This window comes from Saimiri boliviensis, chromosome 2 (genome assembly GCF_048565385.1).
Source record: "Saimiri boliviensis isolate mSaiBol1 chromosome 2, mSaiBol1.pri, whole genome shotgun sequence".
NCBI classification, from domain to species: domain Eukaryota; kingdom Metazoa; phylum Chordata; class Mammalia; order Primates; family Cebidae; genus Saimiri; species Saimiri boliviensis.
The window spans coordinates 66,710,112-66,733,630 of NC_133450.1; the positions used below are offsets into that span (position 1 = coordinate 66,710,112).

Here is a 23,519-nt window from a genome sequence, read left to right on the forward strand (position 1 = left end):
GTGTATGTGTCCTTGTAGTAGAATGATTTATAATCCTTTGGATATATACCCAGTAATGGGATTGCTGGGTCAAATGGGATTTCTATTTTTAGGTCCTTGAGGAATCGCCACACTGTCTTCCACAATGGTTGAATTAATTTACATTCCCACCAACAGTGTAAAAGCATTCCTATTTCTCCACATCCTCTCCAGCTTCTGTTGTTTCCCGATTTTTTAATGATCGCCATTCTAACTGGTGTGAGATGGTATCTCAATGTGGTTTTGATGTGCATTTCTCTGATGACCAGTGATGATGAGCATTTTTTCATATGTTTGTTGGCCTCCTGTATGTCTTCTTTTGTAAAGTATCTTTTCATATCCTTCGCCCATTTTTGAATGGGCTTGTTTGTTTTTTTCTTGTAGATCTGCTTTAGTTCTTTGTAAATTCTGGATATCAGCCCTTGTCAGATGGGTAGACTGCAAAAATTTTTTCCCATTCTGTTGGTTGCCGATTCACTCTACTGACTGTTTCTTTTGCCATGCAGAAGCTGTGGAGTTTGATTAGGTCCCATTTGTCTATTTTGGCTTTTGTTGCCATTGCTTTTGGCGTTTTGGTCATGAAGTCCTTGCCTACACCTATGTCCTGAATGGTTTTGCCTAGATTTTCTTCTAGGGTTTTTATGGTGTTAGGTCTGATGTTTAAGTCTTTAATCCACCAAGATGACATCTTAAGACACAGAGTATGGTGGGTGCATGGCCAGGCTTGGGCTGCAGTGCTCGGGGCCCCTCTGACTTCTTGCAGGTGAAAGGGCTCTCACACCATGCCTGGCGCTCCCCATCTGCCTAGTGTTGTCCACAGAGTGGGAAAGCGTGGCTATTACAAATGCATTCTGATTTGGAGGAGCAGATGCCAACTACCTTCGTACCAATCTCTCTCTATTTAAAAGGTGAGGTGACTCAGTGATTTTCTTGGAAAACTGCAGTTACCCAGCTAAGATCTGAATGCCATCACCCTACCCAGGGCTCTGCAGTTTTCTCATGGTGAACCCTTGATGGATTTGTTAGTTGCTTGAGAAATGGCTATGATCAGATTGGTGTTGGGAAGACAGAATTTTCATCCGTTAAAGTGGATGACTTGATAGCTGTTGAAACTCATAGCTGTTGTCTTTGTAGTGCTTTTATTTTTGTGAATCTGTAATCTATTACTTAGCAATCTTTTGGTATAATTGGCCTGAAGTGAAAACCACAGCCTATGATCGCAAACAAGCCACATGTGAGCCTGTGCTCAAAACCATGTTTTTGTCTGACACCCACTTGCTTGGGAAATTCCCAGGTCACTGGCTGGACAAATTATGAAGGGAATGGCAGATGGAGGGAGCCTTCCAGACAGCTCTGTGGTTGTTGCAGCCAGAAGTTGTCTTCATCCTGGGAGATGTGTTTGATGAGGGGAAGAGGAGCACCCCTGAGGCCTGGGCGGATGATGTGGAGCAGTTACAGAAAATGCTGAGACACCCAAGGCATGTGCAGCTGAAGGTAGTTGCTGGAAACCATGACACTGGCTTCCACTGTGCGATGAACACATACAAAGTAGAACGGTCTGAGAAAGCATTCATCTCTGAAAGCCTGTTGTCTTAGAAGGGCATTAAATTCATGATGGTCAACAGCATGGCGCTGAAGGGGGATGGCTGTGGCATCTGTTCTGAAGCAGAAGCAGAGCTCATTGAAGTTTCTCACAGACTGAATTGCTCCCAAGAACATTATCCTCTGTATCAGAGAAGTGACGCTAACTGTTCTGGGGAAGATGCTGCTCCTCTGGAGGAAAGGAACATCCCATTTAAGGAGAACTATGATGTGCTTTCTCGGGAGGCATCACAAAAGCTGAAGTGGTGGCTCCAGCTGCACCTGGTCCTCAGTGGCCGCACACAGAGTGCACCACTGGGGATGAATCCCCAAGCTCAGCATCCTGTCTTTCAGTTGGAGGAACAGAAACAACCCCAGTTTCATCACGGGTAGCACAACACCCACAGACTACACCCTGTCCAAGTGCCACCTCCCACACGAGGACATAGTTTTGATCATCAACTATGGACCCGTGGGCTTCCTTGTAGTTCTCACACTTACTCACTTTGGGTTTTTAACTTTACCTTTTCTTTCTGGCTTGAACCTGCTTAGAAAGCATAAGCCAAGGTGAAGAGCAGGCAGTGTTTGCACCTAGGAATAAATATCAAAGCCCAAGAAATGGAACTTTGGGCAGAGACCATGTTAGAATCAAGTGAATGATGAGACCAAATACAGGCCGTCTCTCTGCACATCACAGAAATTCTCAATCACCGAAATAAGTTACTGCAAAATAAATAGTTGATTATACTGTTCTCCAGCTATAAAAATGGAACAGATGCTCTGCAGCAACAACAACAAAGACACAGAGTGTGGTTCTTCCACGCTCTTCCCCCTTTCTTCATGGCTACAGAAATGAGCAGATAATTAGCAGACTCTAAAGCAGGACTCCTCAAACTACCTGTGTTGAAGAACATGATTTCCACCCAACTCCAGTTGCCATCTATCACAGACCAACTTTTGGTCTACAACCTGTTCAATGAGATGAGTCCACTGGTCATGTGCCTGGATGTCATGGCAATGTCAAATCGTGGTAAAAGTTTCTGAAAGCGTATTATCCATGTCATGACTCAATTCATGGTGGACTTTTACCAAGAGGTTTGTGAACTGGTATTTGCATATGCTCCACACTTTGAGCAGCACTGCCCCGGACATGCAGTGATAAGCTGAAAGGTACCAGGGTTTCTGATGTCTGCATGGGGCAGAGTGGCCTGCCAGCCTGGAATGTCCAAATCAGATGCTAACATATGAGAAGAAGAAATGAAAAACCGTATTCTTTACTGTATCTTAAGATTGCTTTCTCCAGGAAGTATGCATTACCCTAATATAGATGGGTCATGCCATGTATTAAAAGGAAGAGTGGACTTTTGAACCAGGCAGAATGACCCCTGCTATAGCCCAAGCTGTACACACATTGCCTTCACTTGCTGGGACAATGCCTCACCTCCCCAGGACATGCCTGGGTGCCCAAGGTGTACCTTACACTGAAGGGTGAGACAAGGTCACCAATCCCCTGCCAACAGATCCTTTGCTGGATTCCTTTTCATCTGTAGGTTCTTGATATGTCTAGAAATGATTTGGATCCAAGTAAATTCATGTTCTGAGGCTCAAATGAAATCAAAGGTGTTGAAGTGCTTTGATCCAAAGGCTGGTAAGCAAAGTTTAGTTCATAAAACAGCTGGTGCTGACAGAAGATTGTGGTAAAGATTTCGGGACCCCTGTGAGGTCTGAGACCCTAGCAGGGCAGTGAATAGGGCCTACACTTGGAAGTGAGACTGACATGCTTCTGATGAATAGAGTCACAAATTCCAGCTGAGTGCCTTTGGGTGAGTCACATGGTGTCTTCTCTGTAAGGAAGACTGTCGTGATGACATTGCAAGAGTGATCTGAAGGTCTCCAAAAAGGTACAGAAAGACCCGCATGCAGCTGGTTGGCAGCCAGGGCCCAGCAAGGAACAGATGGCACATTCAAACTGGGTGATTGGAGAAGAGAGAAATTAGGAGACCACTTACAAAGGTGCAGCAGGGATAGGGAGACTCACAAGAGACAGCACAGTACCCATCTGACAATGGTGTGTATGAGCGGGGGAGTGGGGGCAGCTGTTATAGCTGTTAGCCTGAAGGGCAGAGGAGAGAACGGTTGTCAGAATTCGGAACCCTTGCTACATCCAGCTAGCATGATGGAGAGAGTCGTCCAATAGGAGCGGAGGTTGATGCCAGGACATATACTGCCAGCCCCTGGTGGTATCTCTACAGGGTGTGAACTGGAGAATAAACATCATGACTTTACTCTCTTCCTACCCTCCTAACTCTGGCTGCTTCTTCCCGCTGGCCAAACTCCAGTGGAAGACAGAGGAAAAGGAAGATTTCTAGGCAGATCAGCGTCCCAGGCTCAGAAGAAGATGGAAAAGCAGGAAGGAGAATCCAGGAAGGCCAATGACTGTATCCCCCCATCCCAACATGTAGAAGCTGCTCAACCTACAGGAGTACTTAAAAAAAAAATTATAGTCTTTGGGTTTAACTGCAAATAAGGTCACATGCGTCCTCTGAGGTACCACTTAACTGAAAATTGGACCTCCCAAACGCAAGGCATGCAGGTCTGTTCTCACCTGGAGCAGAGAGGATGAGCAAATGGTTCTCTCTGTGCTGGCCTCTTGCCAGATCCTTTTCCACTTCTTTATTTCTCATTCTCTGCTGTCCTTGCCCAGGAAACCACCATCTGGCTGCAATCCGCCTAAGGAAGGTATTAGTGAGTTGGGGACCTGGGGTACATCCCCTGCTGCCTTAAGAGATGATTAGTGGCTGCTTGTCGGCAGATGTAGCTCAGTGGCATTTTAATATCCAAATGTCCCCCTGCCTCATGAGGGAGGCCACGGACTATTGAAGGTGTTTCACACAGAGAGCCCTGATTGCTGTGGCAATAATTTCCTCCAACAGCCATTAAAACACTTCTGAATGCGTTATTAAAAAAGAAAACCAAGAGAAAAGGGCAGGAGGTGGCTGAGGAGGGGGGCAGACATCCTTCCTATTTCCTGAAAAATATCAGTGCTCACAGGGTGAGCTTTAACTAATCGGATGGGATTTTATTATCGGTGTGTTGGCAGTTATGAATGCACTGTCAGTCCTGCCTCTGAGCCTGCGGATGTAGGTGGGGGTGACTTGGAGGCCCATGAAGTCTGCCCAGCTGCCTCAAGACCAAGTATAGGCAGAGCCTGGCTCCCATTGGGGCGATTTGTGCCTGGGCTGCTCAGCAATGTTCTCTGGTCCAAGAGAGATGTTATGTTTTCTCAAGTCTTTAAGAGTAAATGAGTCTTCTCAGCTCAGGTGCCTTCCTCAGCAAAACAGGCAGTTCTTTAGTCAGGACTTGCGCCCACCCCCGGTAGACCACTTACCAGAAGGTGGCTGGAATATATGCATGTCCTCATCCACTCACTCAGCAAATACATATTTGGGGGTTCTGTATTAGTCCATTCACACTGCTAATGAAGACATACCCGAGACTAGGTAATTTATAAAGGAAAAAGAGATTTAATGGGCTCACAGTTCTACATGGCTGGGGAGGCCAAGGAGGGGCAAAGGCACATCTTACATGGTGACAGGCAAGAGAAAAGTGCTGAGAAAAGGGGGGAAACCCTTATAAAACTATCAGATCTTGTGAGAACTCACTATCACGAGAACAGCAGCATGGGGGTAACTGCTCCCATAATTCATTTACCTCCAACTGGGTCCCTCTCACAACATGTGGGAATTATGGGAGCTACAATTCAAGATGAGATTTGGGTGGGGACACAGCCAAACCATATCAGGGCCTATGCCAGGGACAGCTTCAGATGCTGGGGCTGCTATAGGGGTGATCTGCAGAATATCAATAGCTACAAGGGCTCTGGCAATGGCCAACCAGAACAGATGTAAGTTGAGGCACTGAAACAGATCCCGTCGGTCCCTAGTGGGCCAGTCACTAACTCTCTTTGTTAGTGGTTGGCCGTTTCTGGGGCCTTGCTCAGCACAGTAAGTGTTAACTGGTCTGGAAGTATTTTAGCATTTTACCAATTGTTGTAGTCATACTGACATGTGCCAGCTGAACAAAACATGCCAACTCTCCCCCATGGAGTTTACCTTCTTACAAGCACAGAGAAGCAGTCAGCTTTTTCTTTTCCATCCCTATTGTAGGGATGCTTTAAAGTCTTACTGAAAAATAGGAACAGCTCCATTTTCTGTGCTAGGTTATGTAGACTCTTTAAAAAATAATGAGACCCAAGTTTCAGGCTATCAGGGCACAGAGATTATTCTGGGGCAACCTTTTGGTCTTCATTTAAGATAAGGCTGTGTGACATTTAAGAATGTCTGCACCCTTTTGGCTAAGAGGTTCGTTTAGATGGCTGTCACAAGCACACTCACTCCCGGTCCCAGAGGAATGAGTGAAGAGGGGTTTGCTCACATATAAGGAACCCAGGACAACTGCCCCCAAAGGAAGATGTGTTCTGTCCCCTTTTGATGCCTTTTTTAGCGAGGCAAAATGATGGCTATGATGATACCCAGCCGCCACTTCCTGACATCATCTGCCACATGAAGGGCCTGGCTTTCCCTAGCAGATATCTCTCTGGATAGGAAGTTCATTCTCACAGCCACATGCAGAGCCTGATGGCTTCTCGCTTTGGAATAATGGTCACAGATTATGAGACCAGCTTTATCCCTGGAAAGGACCGACTGTAACACAGTTTCTGTTAACATCACTGGTTCATAAAAGGAAGTTTGCAAGCACTTTTTAGAGATATTACTTGCTAATCAAACCTGGATTTCTAGGTTATTCTCTGTTCTGAGAATTGCTAATGCCACCAAGAAGGAAATACGCAGAGAAAATACAGGATGGAGGGGAGAAAGCAGTCACCATTTACAAAGAGAGAGGGAGCCGCATTATTTTTCTTAAAAATTACCAAAGAGGAGAATGGATGCCATCGGTGCTCTTCCGAGTTATCTTGGATCAAATCTGCCAAAAGTGTTCTTAAAATCTGTATGTGGCAACATGCTAGTAAAGAAGAAAGTGAGAGAGTTGCAGGCAAGATGGTCAAATAGGAACAGCTCTGGTCTGCAGCTCCCAGCGAGATCAGTGTAGAAGGTGGATGATTTCTGCATTTCCAGTTGAGGTACTTAGCTCATCTCACTGGGACTGCTTAGAAAGTGGGTGCAGCCCATGGAGGGTGAGCAGCGGCAGGGTGGGGCATCACCTCACTCAGGAAGTGCAAGGGTTTGGGGCAGTGTCTCTGCTAGCCAAGGGAAGTCATGAGGGACTGCGCCATGAGGAATGCTGCACTCTGGTCCAAACACTACGCTTTCCCCATAGTTGTCACAACCCACAGACCAAGAGATCCCCTTGGGTGCCTACACCACCAGAGCTCTGGGTTTCAAGCACAAAACTGTACAGCTGATTGGGCAGACACTGAGCTGCAGAAACCCTACAAGCCAGAAGAGAGTGGAGGCAAATATTCAACATTCTTAAAGAAAAGAATTTTTGGTCATTGGCAAAACCTGAGTCCTGTCCTCTCACTCTCCTCCCTGAGCAGCATGAGCTTCACCAATGCTCCACCTTCTCTACCAACTACCAGTCCCTGGGCTCCATCCAATATGGTGCCCAGCCGCTCAGCAGCCAGCCTGCATCCATGCAGGTTCTGAGGGCTCTGGTTCCTGGATCTCCGTGTCCCGCTCCACCAGCTTCTGGTGCAGCAGGGGTTCTGGGGGCCTGGCCACAGGGATGGTGAGGGGTCTGGCAGGAATGGGAGGCATTCCAAATGAGAAGGAGACCATGCAAAGCCTGAACAACTGCCTGGCCTCCTACCTAGTTAGAGTGAGGAACCTGAAGACTAAGAACCAGAAGCTGGAGAGCAAAATCCAGGAGCACCTGGAGAAGAACACATAACAAAACAAAAGAAAATTTCAGGTCAATATCCCTGATGAAAATCGATGTGAAAATCCTCAGTAAAATACTGCAACTGAATCCAGCAGCACATCAAAAAGCTTATCCACCACGATCAAGTCAGCTTCATCCCTGGGATGCAAGGCTGGTTTAACATATGCATACCAAACGTAATCCACCACATAAACAGAACCAATGACAAAAACCACATGCTTAATAAATGCAGAAAAGGCCTTTGATAAAATTCAACACCGGTTCAAGCTAAAAACTCTCAATATACTAGATATTGATGGAATGTATCTCAAAATCATAAGAGCTATTTATGACAAACACACAGCTAATATCATACTGAATGGGCAAAAGCTGGATGCATTTCCTTTGAAAACCAGCACAAGACAAGGACGCCCTCTCTCACCACTCCTATTCAACATAGTATTGGAAGTTCTGGCCAGGGCATTCCAGCAAGAGAAAGAAATAAAGCGTATTCAGATAGCAAGAGAGGAAGTCAAATTGTCTCTGTTTGCAGATGACATTATTGTATATTTAGAAAACGCCACTGTCTCAGTCAAAATCTCCTTAAGCTAATAAGCAACTTCAGCAAAGTCTCAGGATACAAAATCAATGTGCAAAATCCACAAGCATTCCTATACACCAACAACAGAGAACTAGATCACGACTGAACTCCTATTCACAATTGCTACAAAGAGAATAAAATACCTAGGAATAAACTTACAAGGGATGTGAAGGACCTCTTCAAGGAGAACTACAAACCACTGCTCAAGGACATAAGAGAGGACACAAACAAATGGAAAAACATCCCATGCTCATAGATAGGAAGAATCAATATTGTGAAAATGGCCATACTGCCCAAAGTAATTCATAGGTTCAATGCTATCCTTATCAAGCTACCATTAACTTTCTTAACAGAATTAGAAAAAAACTACTTTAAATTTCATATGGAACCAAAAAGCCTGTATAGTTAAGACAATTCTAAGCAAAAAGAACAAAGCTGGGGGCATCATGCTCCCTGACTTCAAAATATACTACAAAGCTACAGTAAGCAAAACAGAATGGTACTGGTACCAAAACAGATATGTAGATCAATGGAACAGAACAGAGGCCTCAGAAATAATGCCACACATCTACAACCATCTGATCTTTGACAAATCTGACAAAAACAAGCAATGGGGAAAGGATGCCCTATTTAATAAATAGTGTTGGGGAAACTGACTAGCCATATGCAGAAAACTGAGAATGGACCCCTTCCTTACACCTTATACAAAAATTAACTCAAGATGGATTAAAGACTTAAATGTCAGACCTAAAACCGTAAAAACCCTTAAGGAAAATCTAGGCAATACCATTCAGGGCACAGGCAGGGGCAAAGACTTCATGACTGAAATACCAAAAGCAATGACAACAAAAGCCAAAAGTGATAAATGGAATCTAATTAAACTAAAGTGCTTCTGCACAGCAAAAGAAACTATCATCAGAGTGAACAGGCAACCTACAGAATGGGAGAAAATTTTTACAATCTATCTATCTGACAAAGAGCTATATCCAGACTCTATAAAGAACTGAAACAAATTTACAAGAAAAAACAACCTCATCAAAAAGTGGGTGAAGGATATGAACAGATACTTCTCAAAAGAAGACATTTATGCAGTCAACAAACATGAAAAAAAGCTCATCATCTTTGGACATTAGAGAAATGCAAGTGAAAACCACAATGAGATACTATTACACACCAGTTAAAATGGCATTCATTAAAAAGTCAGGAAACAGCAGATGCTGTAGAGGATATGGAAAAATAGGAACACTTTTACACTGCTGGTGGGAGTGTAAATTGGTTCAACCATTGTGGAAGACAGTGTGGCAATTCCTCAGAGACCTAGAACCAGAAATACCATTTGACCCAGCAATCCCATTATTGCGTATATACTCAAAGGATTATAAATAATTCTACTATAAAGACACATGCACACGTATGTTTATTGCAGCACTGTTCACAATAGCAAAGACTTGGAACCAACCCAAATACCCATCGATGATAGACTGGATAAAGAAACTGTGGCACATATACACCATGGAATACTGCGCAGCCATAAAAAAGGATGAGTTCATGTCCTTTGCAAGGACATTGATGAAGCTGGAAACCATCATTCTCAGCAAACTAATACAAGAACAGAAAACCAAACACTGCATGTTCTCACTCATAAGTGGGAGTTGAACAATGAAAACACATGGACACAGGGAAGGGATCATCACACATGGGAGCCTGTCGGGGATTGGGGGGCTAGGGGAGGGATAGCATTAGGAGAAATACCTAAGGTAGATGATGGGTTGAGGGTGTAGCAAACCAGTATGGCGCATATATACCTGTGTAACAAACCTGCATGTTCTGCACAGGTACCCCAGAACTTAAAAACATAATAATTTTAAAAAGAGGAAAGCAAGTTGCAGAAGAGCAAATATAGTATGAGTCCATTTGTACAAAAAGGGATATACAAATGCATACAAATGACCCATGAAATATGTGCATGCACACACAACTGTCCAGAAAATGTTTCAGTGATTTCTTGCAGACTTCAGAGGCACAGAAAGCTTTCCAGTCTTTGAGACAATGTATATTATGAAACTGATCAAGTTTCCCTTGTTGCTTTCCCTGCTGGTTAGTTCACAATTAAATCCATATTTTCTTTTTAATAACAGCAGGCTCCACTTAGGCCAGTGGTCCTCAACCGTGGCTGCAAATTAGAACCACTTAGCTTTTTAAAATCCCAATACCTAGGGCGTACCCCATACTAAGTTAGAATCTCTGAGGGCTGGGACCCAGACATCCATTTTAAAAGATCCCCAGCCGGCACGGTGGCCCATGCCTGTAATCCCAGCACTTTGTGAGGCCGAGGCAGGTGGATTACAAGGTCAGGAGATCAAGACCATCCTGACCAATGTGGTGAAACCCAGTCTCTACTAAAAATACAAAAAATTAGCCGGCCGTAGTAGCGTGTGCCTGTAATCCCAGCTACTGGGGAGGCTGAGGCTGAAGAATCACTTGAACCTGGAGGCATAGGTTGCAGCGAGGCAAGGTTGCACCACTTCACTCTAGCCTGGGCAACAGAGCAAAACTCCATCTAAAAGTAAAAACAGTAATAATAATAAAGAACCCAAGTGATTCCAATACGCAGTCGCGGCTGAGAATCATTTCTCCAGACTGTTTATCTGAATTCTGACTTTCCTTTGTTTGGAAAAAACAAACAAACAAACAAAACACTTTATTTACATTTTCCTTGAATCTGATTTTTAGTTATGTGTAATTTTTCAATTTGAGGTTGTATATTTTTGTAAATTGTTTCAAGTCCTCTCTGAAATGAGGTCTGATGTAGACAAAAATGATAAACTTGTATTTAAACCACATGACAATCAGACTGGAGCTGTGGGGTTTCAGCTGGGTATCACCTAGTCCTGGTCCTTTGTGCTTGAGCACATTTCTCCTGGATTGCATTCTTATTCTTGGCTGGTATTCTTCAGTACGCGACATCACTGAGTCACTGGCCTTGTAACTGGCTTCACTACTACATGCTTTCAGTTCATTTGCTGCCATTTCATTTCCTTGGAAGATGGCACATGTACCTGGTGTGCATGTGTGTGCTGGTATGTGTATATGTGCACACATGTGCATGTGCATGCGTGTGTGTACAGATGTATGTAGGTAGTCGCTGGGGGACAAAACAAATGATACAATAAATCAGGAAAGAAACAATTCGAGCCCTAGGTGACATTTAGTCTCATCTTACACTGAAAATTCTGGGACTTCAAGCAGTTTTCACAGTTAATGTTTATTAGATCCATAAGAAAACATAAACAAAGTGGGAGATATTGGAGCATTTTTAGTCAGTAATTACTACGTCCTACTGGTTTCGGGGATTGCTTTGAGCGGAGGACATATTGCAAAAGGAAATTCCCATCTCACCACCCTTTTCATCAAGCCTATTAAGCTAATGATTTTATTTTAACAATGCCTTTCCCCACAGCCAGTCTGCCTTGAGTATAGACTGCCAGATATGGTTGCTAAACACCCAGAGACTCAAGCAATTACAGAAAATTCTATTTTTAAGTTCTCTTGTATAGTCTCCAGGGCAGTGAGCTGGCTAATATCAGCTCCATAGATTCCAGAATCTTCTGCTCCCACCAATCTGAGTCTTGACTTCCTTCAGGTGCCTCTGGAAGTTTCTGCCCAGGACTTTGATATCTGAGAACTGGATGCCAACAGGGAGCTGCCCTTCAATGGGGCAGGGGCCTTGTCTTTCCTGCCCCCTAACCCAGGGTGGGACCCTCGGGGAACTGCACCAACGTGGGCTGAGTCCCGAGTGCTGACAGAAGGCCCTGCTGCTTTTTTCCTGGCAACCGATGGGTTATTTGCCGCCACACGCTTGCCAGCTCTGCTTGTGGCCACAAATACACATGTGCCAGGTTTCTGAGCGCAAAGGTTTCACCCGAGCCAGGTGAAGGCCTATTCCCCCAAGCAAATTTTCAAAGTGGCCGAGCTTATTTATTGATGAAATCATCTCCCTTTGGGAGATCATTTTTCCTCTGGACCGTCTCTCCCAGTACCCCACTTGTTGCCCTCCAACTCCCCACCTGCCCCACCCTCATTTTCCAAGCCTTTCCTTTTAGTAAGAGGTTGCACAGCTCTCAAATGCTCCCTGGCTCATTCCATTACAGCCCTGACCCCATTCCTCTTCCACCCTAAGGCTTAGCTTGTGATTCCTGCTTTCATTTGGATTTGCAGCTGGGGTTCAAGGCCATGACAGGTGATTGGCAGTTTAAAGAGCTCCAGGGGCAGACATACAGGGTGAAAATTCAAAAGGGGGCAACCTAGGTGGGAGGGAAGGATGGTCCCCCTCTGCTCCCCTACCCTAGGACAGCCTACCTCGCAGCCACTCAGGAAACAGTAACCATCATTCCAATTACCCCAATGAACCCCATCTCAGCAAAACGTGAGAGAGAAATTCCCCTTAGGAAGGAGCCCGATCTGTCTTCTCTCAGCCCACTGGACTTACAATCAGGAAGAAAACATACAGATACATTTCTAGAACTTATTTCTTACAGAATTTGAACTTTCCACTCTGCCTTGCTCCCACCCACAAAACAGGGTGTCTGTCAGGGCAGCTGCTGGTCCAGAAGGTTGTCTTTCTTCCAGCTGGAAGTGTGAGCTTTTCTTCTGGGCAGACTCAGCCCATGCCTAGGTGCACGATTGGACCTTAGTGCCCCCTCCTCCCCAGAAGTGTGTGTCTGCCTTCTGAGAATATTCTCCCCAGCCGAAATCACACAGCTCCAGTCTGATTGTCATCTGACTGTCAGGTGGTTTAAATACAAGCTTATCATTCTTGTCTACATCAGATCTCATTTCAGAATCAGCCCCCTGGACTTACAGAATGATTTATTGTATCATTTGTTTTGTTCCCCAGTGACTACCTACATACATATACACACACATGCATATACTTGTGTTGCACATATACACATACAAGCACACACATGCACACCAGGTACATGTGCCATCTTCCAAGGAAAAGAAATGGCAGCAAATGAACTGAAAGCAAGGAGTAGTGAAGCCAGTTACAAGGCCAGTGACTCAGTGATGTCACATACTGAAGAATACCAAAGCCAAGAATGAGAATCCAACCCAAGAGAAATATGCTCAAGTACAAAGGACCAGAACTAGGTGAGAACCACTGCACAACAGCATGGAAAACAAGTCCTTCCAAATGAAAGAGGGCCAGAAATTATTTGTCTGTCTCTGTCTTCCCACCCCTCCATCTAGAGATGGAGTTTAGGTTGGGTGTGGTGGCTCATGCCTGTAATCCAAGCACTTTGGGAGGCCAACGCTGGCGGATCACCTGAGGCCAGGAGTTTGAGACCAGCCTGGCCAACATGGTGAAACCCCATCTCTACTAAAAATATGAAAGTTAGCCAGGCATATGGCACGTGTTCCTAATCCCAGCTACTTGGGAGGCTGAGTCATGAGAATTGTTTGAACCTGGGAGGTGGAGGCTGCAGTGAGCCGAGATCGTGCAGCTGCACTCCAGCCTAGGTGACAGAGTAAGACTCCACCTCACAAAAAATGAGATGGAGTTTATTGGCCCTCTCCCGACTGGCCCCGACACGACGTTAGCCAGGTAAAAGTGACAATACTCCATTGCTGACCCTGAGCCTGAGACTTCAGTGGGTCTGGCAGTGTCTTAGTTCTGGAGGCTATAACAAAATGCCATGAACTGGGTGGCTTTTCAACAACAGAAATTTATTGCTCATAGTTATGGGGACTCCGTGTTCAAGATCAAGGCGCCAGCAGATTTGGTGTCTGGTGGGAGCTTTCTGGTTTCTAGATGGTACCTTGTTGCTGTGGCCTCACATGGTAGAAACTACAGACAAGCTCCCTTGGCCTCTTTTATAAAGATACTAATCCCATTCATGAGCGTTCCCCCTCACACCTAATCATCTGTCAATGATCATGTCTCCTAGTACTGTCACACTGGGGATTAGCTTTCAAAACATGAATTTTGGGGAGACACAAACATTCAGAACATACAGGCAGTTCTCCTTTCTGCTTATTGGGAGACCTGAATGCCAGGCAGAAAGTCCAGCTATCCTGCTGGAAAGGCCCAGTAGGAAGGAGAGGACCCAAGACTATAGAGAAGGAGGGGGTCCCGGCGTTTCAGTGCTGAGCCCCCAGATGATTCCACACCCAGCTGCCATCTGGCTAAAAAAATAAAGAGATTATAAACACAACCAGAAAAATAGCTGCCTGGTCAACCCCGAGAATTGAGAGAGCTAAACATTAGTGTTACTATTTTAAGCTGCTGAATGTTGGGGTGGTCTGTTACACAGTAAGAAACAAACAGAACACTGCTCAAGCAAAATCAGGGCACAATTTCTGTATTACTTCCTCCTCATGTTTCTATTAAAAGTAATGGGAAAAACTGCAACTACTTTTGCACCAACCTAATATAAAGGAATTGCTGAGACTCAGTAATTTATAAAGAAAAGAGGTTTTTTTGGCTCATGGTTCTGCAGGCTGTATAGGAAACATGGTGCCAGCATCTGCTTGGCTTCTGGGGAGGCCTCAGGAAACTTACAATCATGGCAGAAGGTGCAGAGGGAGCTGGCACATGGCCAGGCAGGAGGAAGGGAGAGAGGGAGGGTTGGTGCCACACACTTTTAAACAACCAGATCTTATGAGAACGCACGATCACTACAACACCACCGAGCGAGGTAGTGTTAATCCATGAGAAACCACACCCATGATCCAGTCACTTCCCACCAGGCCCCACCTCCAGCATTGGGGATTACAATTCAGCATGAGATTTGGGCAGGGACACAGATCCAAACCATACCACTTTCTAAGAGCTGGTTTCCAGCCCCTGTCAAGCCCACTGCATGCTCTGATATTGACCACACCCTGCCTTGGTTTTCCAAGTGTTGCCTTTTCTCAGTTAATGGAACTAGCAGTGGTGAGAGAGGAGTCGAGGCCCAGGAGGAGGGGCCTCTTTTTCAAAACTGCTGGCTCTTTGGATTCACTGGGTGGTACATCCCCAAAACAACGCAGGCCACCTGCACAGGTGGGTGGTCAAATGGAGGGGGTGGGCAGGCAGAGCAGAAACAGATGAGTCCTGGGAAAGAAGGTGAGAGAGGAACTTTGTTGAGCAGGAGAAATTAAAATGCCAGATTCGAAGCAAATAGACCCAAGGAGAGTCTGGGAAGACAGGTGGTTGTTTTACTGTGACTTTACATCATTTTGCTGGCTGATGTCTCAGGGCAGAATCGTGTGACCCTAATCCCAGTTCCTCCTCTGAAGGAAGGAGGCTGAAGTTTATGGAGCAGAGACTGAGTACGAGCATGGGGCCAGGTGCTGTCCTGCTCATGTCTATGGGGGTAGAGGCTGGATCACCCAGACTAGCTCTTGGTTGCTTGAAATCCTTAAGTTCTAGTTTGAGTCATCAATTTGAGTTTTGAGTCTTGTTTTATATTCATTTTAATTAGAAATATATAATTCTTTCTATTTTTTTAACTATAATTTCCATTCTTTTTAGTTCAAGACAGGAAAAAATATGTCCAAAATAATATGAAGACATCTTAGGGTGGAGGAGTCTATTTGTAGTATTTATTGCTTTTGGTAAAAATAGAAAGACAGCATCATAAATGTTTGAGCAAGTACATTTTCCCCCTTCAAATATGAATGCACCCAGAGGCACTTAAAATGTCCTTTCTCCTTGATTTTCTTATTCACATTTCACCCTGACATCTGCACAGCATCCACATAAGATCACGGTAAACCGCTCCCTTCCTACTTAATAAGTCAGGATTTAGGGCATCAATTGTATTTGGATACACCAAAAGCTTGCAGAGAGAGAGAGCAAAAAAGAGCGAGAAAGAGAGTGACTTTTAAGTACTTGGTTATTGTTGGTCTATAGAAGAAATGAGCTCCTGTCACTCATGAAGTACATAAAGGTGATTCGAAGGAAATGTTCATAAAGGATGGCCTGTTGTTTTCTATGTCTACTGAAAAAGACTTAAAGTGCTGAGAGATAAAAGGACTTCTCTTCTCTGAGAATTGTTAAGCACCAGAACCAGCCTGAGCAGTGATGAAATGCTTTTGCATATGTGTATGTTTTCTAGAATAGTTTAGGCATGGCAATATTTGAAGACAAGAAGTAAGTCCCAGTTTTGCTATTCCTGCTATGCTTATTAATGAGTCATGATTCATTTGTTTTTAAAAGAAGCTATAAATAAAGCCAGGGCATAGTTCCAACACAGTTTAGATTGAAAGAATTTTTTTGCAGGTTTGTTGTTTGTAACTCATTGCAGGAATTAATAAAATACTCGGTATACACTAGAGCTCATATATTTACAATGCCCCACTGTTGTGTCCCCTCCTCAGGATTGCTCTAACTTTAAATATTCTGCCTTTAGAATGTTAGAAGACAGTATGATTAGTATAAAAAATATAGCTATGTATACAAACACACACACAATATTTAAACATATGGAGCACAAAGTTTCAGGATGGGAACACAGTAGATCACCCTGTCTTCTTCCACCCCTTTCCATTCTTGTCAAGGTTCACTGAAGAAGAGTCCTTCTTTTGTCTCCAAGGCCATGTCGCTTTTGGCCAATTGAATATGGACAGTGAAAACATACACCAAACCCAACTAGAGATTTTAACTGTGTATGTGAATTGGCTTGATCATCTGTGCTACTGTCCAGAACCATGAAAAGAATCCACCCCAGGTAGTTCTTAATCTTTTAGCCTAGGTCATGGCAAAAGATTTATGTCAGGTCTGGAGCAGACCTGAAGCCCAAAGCCAGGCCACCACAGCCAACTCACGAACCTTTGAGTGAGAAATAAACATTGTTGTTGCAAGTCATCAAGATATGGGGGGATGTTTGTTACACAGCATATTAACTCAGCAATAGCTGACCCATGTAGGAGCTTATAGATGATTTTAAATGCTCATTTTTGAGTGTGTATTTGCATTTCCATTTTTCTACAATGAGCAAATGTTATTTAATGTATTCAGTCAATAATTACATAGTGAGAACCTACTGTGTGCCTGCTCCTGTGCTAGATATTGGGAACAAGGTAGTAAGAAAAAGAGTTGATATACCTACCCTCATGAAATGTAGCATCTAATGAGGAAGACAGGCTTTCATGTAATTATCACACACACCAATGTAAAACTGCACCCATGTTTTACAGATGGGGAGTTTGTGAGGCTAGAAGTATATAGAAAACAGAAATGCATCTTAGACAGAAATATCTGGAAAGGCTCCACTGAGAATGAAATTATTGGGCTGAGATCTGGAGAATGAATAGGAGTTAACTGGGTAAATTATGTAATAAAAAGTAATTTTTAGGAATAATAGCTTTGTTTTTATTTTTTATGTTTTGCCTGCCCATCATAACCTGGACAAGTTCTATTTAGCCTGAGGATCAAGTTACGATTGAACTTGATATTAACAGCCTCTCTGTATAGCTGGAACACCTAGCTGTCCACCTCAATCCACATTCCCCCTCCCATTGTATGAGGCCGTTGTTAAGTGGTTGCCCAACCAGGGTACTCATTTCCCAGACCCCCTTATGTCCGGTGCCATTGTTCTTGCCAATAGGATCAAGCCCCAACCATGGATATTATTTCCAGGATAGGCTTATTAAGAAGCAGGTGTCAGGCCGGGCACGGTGGCTCAAGCCTGTAATTCCAGCACTTTGGGAGGCCAAGGCGGGTGGATCACGAGGTCAAGAGATTGAGACCATCCTAGTCAACGTGGTGAAACCCTGTCTCTACTAAAAATACAAAAAATTAGCTGGGCATGGTGGCGTGTGCCTGTAATCCCAGCTACTCAGGAGGCTGAGGCAGGAGAATTGCCTGAACCCATGAGGCAGAGGTTGTGGTGAGCCGAGATCACGCCATTGCACTCCAGCCTGGGTAACAAGAGTGAAACTCCGTCTCAAAAAAAAAAAAAAAAGAAGCAGGTGTCCCTGCCCCACACAGGTCCTTTTCCCTTCCATCAGCAGATGAAACTGACAACAATGGGTTTTTCTTGTGGAGCCAGAGAAGGAAGAGGGCTGGAAGCCTGAATGACCATGTGAAGGAAAGCTGTCTGCCAACCAAAAATGCCTGCCTTGGAACACCCATTCGTTGCTATGGAAGCAAGAAATAAACTAGAATGTCAAGCTGCCAAAATCTGGAGGCCTGTTTGTTATAGCAGCTGTGTTAACCTGATTAACAGAACATACATTTCGAAAACGAATTCAGTGCTTTCTTGGCTCACACACACGGACATAGCCAGCCTTCTAACTGGGTGGACTATTTCCTTTGTGTGGATTGAATTTTGGGCTCAATCTTATTTCTCCCCATCGCCTAGAAGGACGTTTATTATGGGGATGCTGTATATCAGAACTGATTGGTGAACTTTGTGGAATGGATTGCTTTTACATATCTTTAATTTTGTTTGTTTCTCTAAGTTCATGGGTTCTTACAGGTGATGCTGACATTTTTGCCATAAGAAATATTTTACACAAATCAGAGATGCTCTGTTGCAACTCAAAACACATTTGGCTTGAAAGAAATACCATAGTCACATAAATCTAAAAGGCCATGTGTGTGAGGGTGAAGATCACATGGAGGAGCCTGATTTGGACCAATGGGCAGTGGGGAGCCATTGGAAGTCCTCTAGAAGGACAGTGATATGACTGAAGAGGTACTTTAGAAAGATGAATCTGATACAGCACACAGAAAAGAATGAAACAGAAAATAGCTCAGGGACATAGGGACAAACTGTTGCAACAATTCAGCCATGAAATAAACAAGCCTGGTCTGGGATGGTGCCAGTAGGAATGAAGAGAAACAGGTGAATAAACGAGGCTGAAGAAATGAAATAGCAACATTTGATCACTGTTCACAGCTCATCAACTACTCTTATCAAACCTCAGAGTTTCCATGTACCAGTTTATTCATATGGCTCTATCAGCCCATCATCCTTGCAAAAGTAACAATACTGACTGGACTATTAAAGTTATGGTATTGTTTTTAAAAGAGCAATCATAAGAAAAAAGGAATAATTGCTCCAACATACAGAAATAAGACAAATGAACAAATTTTCCAAACTCATCTGCAGTAGCTGACTGCTCCCTAGGGAGGAAGGGATTGCATATCTTAGTTGGATGGGAAATGACTTCAACACATTTTTATGCTGGAAAAAGAAAAAAATGCCAAAGGCTAGGAGATGAGCAGGAGAGGAAAGAGAAAGCCAGAAAATGGTTTTTTTTGGAAGCAGTGGAAAGTCACTTCTGTGTGTGTTTTGCTAGAGTAATGACTGGGCTGCCGGGTTGAATCCTGCTGTGGGATTTTAGGCAACTTAATTAACTCACTTGTGTTCAATTTGCTCATCTGTAAAATGGAGTTGGAAACAGTAATTCCTATGCCATTAGGTTGTTGGGAGTATTAAGTAAGGAAATTCACAGAAAGCACTTACCATAGTGCGAGGTACTAATTAATTACTCTGTAAATATTATTTCTTCTTGTTATTACCAAATTGTGAACAAAGGCAAGGTCTTCATGGGGGAAAAAAGTGAAGTTACCCAATAGCCTGGCCTTTGGAGGGCAAAATGAGGTAGGCATTTTTGTAGGACAGGGGTTAGCAGACTGTCCCCCACAGGCGAATCTAGCCTGCCCACTGCCTATATGTGTAAATAGCTTTATTAGAACACAGTCACACTCCTTTGTTTGTGTATTATCTATGTCTGCTTTTGTGCTAAAATGGCAGAGTTGAGTAGTATGACAGAGATCATCTGGCCTGCAAAGCCTAAAATACTTTCTATGCAGCACCGCATTAGTTTGCTAGGACTGCCGTAACAAAGTCCCACAGACTGAGTGGCTTAAACAACAGAAATTTATCTTCTCACAGTTCTGGAGGCTAGAAGTCCAAGATCAAGGTGTCAGCAAGGTTGCTTCCTCCGAGGGCTCTGAGGGAGAACCTGCATCAAGCCTCTGTCCCAGGTGCTGGTGGTTTCCTGGTAATCTTTGGCATTCCTTGGCTTGCAGAACATGGGCCTGACCTCTGCCTTCATCTTCACATGACATTTTTCCCTGTGTGCTATCTCTGCCCCAATTTCCCCTTTTATCAGGACACCAGTCATACAGGCTTGGGGGCCCACCTTACTCCAGAATGACCTCGTTCTAACAAGTTATGTGCACCACGACCCTATTCCCAAATCAGGTCATATTCTGAGGTACTGAGGGTTAGGACTCCAACAGATGAATTTTAGAGGGCTACAATTCAACCCACAACAGATCCTCTACAGGAAAAAGCTTGCAAACTCCTGCGGTGGAGAAATTGTATAACATTGTACTCAGCTTGTGAGCTGAGTTTGATCCCAAGGTACAGAAACCGAACTTGGAGAGGTTGTCTCACTGCTGGTAGGGGGGAATGCTGAGCTTTGGAGCTGGGTGGTTGGACCCTTTAGCCTCTGTGCTCACACAGGTAGGTGTTATGCTGAACAAGATTTTGCTATTTCCTGCTCAGAAACTTCCAGTGGCTCTCCTCGCACCTGAGCAAACCCCAGTTCCTCACCCCGGCCTATGAGGTTCTAGATGTGATCTCACCCTGACCTTCCTCCTTGACTTTGACCTTGCCTCCTGCCAGTCTCCTCTGCCCACCAGGCTGCAGAATCAGGCCCACTTTCTGTTTCTCAAACTCACATACTCCTCTCTACCTTGAGGCCCATGCCCAGCTCTTCCCTAATCTGTAAAATTCTTCCCACTGCCTGCTTCTTGTCACTTAGATCTCATGTTAAGATCAGCCTCTTAGAGACGGTTTCCCAGCTCCCGTGGTCCAAGGCATGCTCTCCCATCATCCCTATCTCGTCGCCTTATTTTCATTCTGTTGGAGTACTTATTTCCGATCCTCTCCCATCTGTTTGTTTGCTTATCGTCAATCTCCCTGCCAGAGTGTAAGCCCCAGGAGAGAGAATCTTGTTGGTCTTACTCCCCACAGTATCTGCAGCATCTAGAACAGTTCCTGCATCTAGTAGGAGCTCCAAAAATATTTGTACTTTGCTGAATGATGGAGACAGGAACCAACAGTGAAAACATTTAATGAATTTCTCCAAAAACAAACTCTCTTTCCTCAGAGGAGTTTATTCAATGAAAGATTTTTCCTCCTGTGGTTACATTTGATTAAGAAATATGTTTTCACAATTATGCCTGAATTTTTCCAATATGTATTTCACATCAGACAACTAGACTCTAGGAAAATGTAAAGTTCCTAATCAAGAGGAAAAAAAACCAAACATGTTTAAAATCATCTCTGGAAGAAGTACAACCCTAAATGCAAGTCATGAATTTCCTGTCTGGTCTTCTCTGCTACTAATTAGCCTCTTCTCTCCTCTTAAAGTCACAGTGTCTTCTTGGTGCATCTGTCACAGTGTTTTATACACATTCAAAATTCAGAAAATACTGAGTCAAGAATGAGGAGACCGTGTTTCTGTGTGGCTGAAAAGTCCAAAATACACTGCTTGTCACCACCTCTGGGAAGCCTTTTCTGATTCTTCCAGGCAGAATTGAATTATTTCTCTGGTCTGATGGTATTATCCACTTGACTCTATGATCACTCTAATGTCCAACACTAATGTGACACTAAGTACGCACCCTCTTTGTCCATTTTCCTTTGCCATAACAGAATACTACAGACCAGGTAATTTATAAAGAAAAGAAGTATATTTCTTACAGTTTTGGAGGCTGGGAATTCACAAAGATGGTGTCACCGTCTTGTGAGGACCTTCTTGCTTCATCATAATGTGGTGGAAAAGTGAGTATGGGAGACATAGAAAAAATCAAGCCAAACTCATCCTTTTATCAGGAGCTCACTCCAGAGTTAGCTAACCTTCTTCATCCATAATGGCATTAATCCATTAATCACCTCTGAAAGGTCCCACCTCTGAATACTGTTACAATGACAATTTTTTAACACAGAAACTTTGGGGGACATATTCAAAGCCTAGCAGGCACTCAATTAAATGGATGCATAAGCACTAAAATTATACAAGAAAGAAATTAAGAATTGGGAAGGGCTTTAGAAATCATACAGGCAATGGGTCCCCACATTCAGCCATCTGAATCTCCCTTCACAATTTTTGATATATTATCAATAAATTCTTACGTTTTTCTTTAAACCCAGCTTCCTACTATTTAAATAAATGTGTAATGTGTGAACAATTTGCATCACAATTATAAATTGAAAACTGGCATGGCTTTCATTAACAGAAAGCAGCATCTACCCCTTCGAAAACAAGTGAAAGATAAATAATGTCCTAAAACTCCAGCTGAGTGTCATGGGCTGAATTATGTTCCCTCAAAATTCATATGTTGAAGCCTTAAGGCCCAGAACCTCAGAATGTGACTGTATTTGGATGTAGGGGCTCTGAAGAGGTAATTATGTTAAAATATGGTAGGTGGGGCCAGGCACAGTGGCTCATGCCGCTAATCCCAGCACTTTGGGAGGTCAAGGTGGGTGGATCTCCCGAGTTGTGAAGTTTGAGACCAGCCTGACCAACATGAAGAAACCCCATCTCTACTAAAAATACAAAAAAATTAGTTGGGCATGGTGGTACATGCCTGTAATCCCAGCTACTAGGGAGACTGAGGCAGGAGAATCACTTGAACCTGGGAGACAGAAGTTGTGATGAGCCAAGTTCACACCATTGCACTCCAGCCTGGGCAACAAGAGCAAAACTCCGTCTCAAAATGTATACATGTAAGGATACCAGTCATACTGCAATAGGGCCCACCCACCATATATATATATGGAAAAGGAGATTAGGACAGAGCGAGAGAAAGAGAGAGAGAGGAGAGACAGGCTAGACGTGCACGTGCTCAGAGGAAAGACTACATGAGGACACAGAGGGAAGGCGGCCATCTGCAAGCCAAGGAGAGATGACTCAGAAAACACCTGCTGACACCTTGATCTCAGACTTTCAGCCTCTAGAGCTGTGGGAAAATAAATTGTTGTTGTTCAATGAGTCAGTCTGTTGTATTTTGTTATGGTAGACTTAACAAACTAATACGCTGGGTATTGTCGCCTTCTGAAAAATGCTGAGCCCAAAGTCTGCTCTCTTTTAGTTAAAAAGTGAGATTATGAGAATAAAAGGGCCAGGTATGGTGGCTCATGCCCGTAATCCCAGCACTTTTGGAGGCCAAACCAAGGCAGACAGATAGCTTGAGTCCAGGAGTTCAAGGCTAGCCTAGCCAACATGGCAAAACCTCATCTTTACAAAAACTACAAAAAAAAAAAAAATTGGCTGGGCATGGTGGTGCATGCCTGTAGTCCCAGCTGCTTGAGAGGCTGAGGTGGGAGGGTCATCTGAGCCCAGAAGGTTGAGACTGCAGTAAGCCATGATCACACCACTGTGCTCCAGCCTGGGCGACAGAGTGAGACCCTGTCTCAAATAAATA

At 43.9% G+C, this 23,519-nt stretch overlaps 1 pseudogene; it reads left to right on the plus strand.

The window, feature by feature from the left end:
• LOC141583581 (metallophosphoesterase 1 pseudogene) overlaps positions 1-23,519 on the plus strand; it is a 31,709-nt pseudogene continuing 8,190 nt past the window's right edge.